The following is an 861-nucleotide window of genomic DNA, read 5'->3' on the forward strand; positions in this document are numbered from 1 at the left end:
TTACCTTCTATGTATCATATTGGTAATTACTATTTAGGGAGGTAAACAAATAGAGCTATATAATAAAAGGAGATTAGATGGATAGGTTCTAGGGCCTAGACAAACAGGTTTTAGAATAAAGAAGCCGGGCTGTGGAGCAGGGGACAGGACAGAGCTTGTGTTTATTGAGCAGACACTCTATGCCAAGGACTACATGAGATGTTTTGCTACAACTCCTCATTTGGTCCCTGAGTTCGGTATTATTATCTCCATTTGTAGCCAAGAAGATGGAGACTCAGAGAGTCTGGCCAGTAGCCAGTAGGGTGCAGTCAGAATTTTGCTGCAAGTGTGTTCCCCATGCCAACTCTTCTGCCTCTCTACTACAGAATGGATGGCATTATGCATCTTCTGAACTGCTGAAGTGGAGACATCCCAGACCTATTTATCTGAGGCTTCCGAGAAAATGGCCTAAATGGCTTTTGACTAAACAAAGACTGAAGACTGTGGACTGCTGGCGTGCACTGCCTCCAGAGGCAGATGGTAACTGATCTGAGGTTAGGAGAGTCCAGGAGCCTGGCCCTGTCCTTTGGTCCTGGTTTATGTTCAGTGGGGAGGAGATCTTTTTAAGTGCAATATAGGTTGGTGAGGCTCAAATATTCTCAAACATTTTTTTTTCATCCAGATTCAGAAGAGGGGGCAATAAAAACAGAGATAGAAGGCTACAGGCAGAAGTATACTGTGCTGCATATTCATTCTAAAACTGGAGTGAAGGAGAACCTCTTACAATTCTGATGGCTCAGATAGCAGCTTTCTTTTTAAATCCAGGTACAGGGTAGAAACTGCCAGAGAACAGTGCCATCATGTGGTAGAGGGAAGAGTAGC

Source organism: Ictidomys tridecemlineatus, chromosome 11 (genome assembly GCF_052094955.1).
Source record: "Ictidomys tridecemlineatus isolate mIctTri1 chromosome 11, mIctTri1.hap1, whole genome shotgun sequence".
Classification (NCBI taxonomy): Eukaryota; Metazoa; Chordata; class Mammalia; order Rodentia; family Sciuridae; genus Ictidomys; species Ictidomys tridecemlineatus.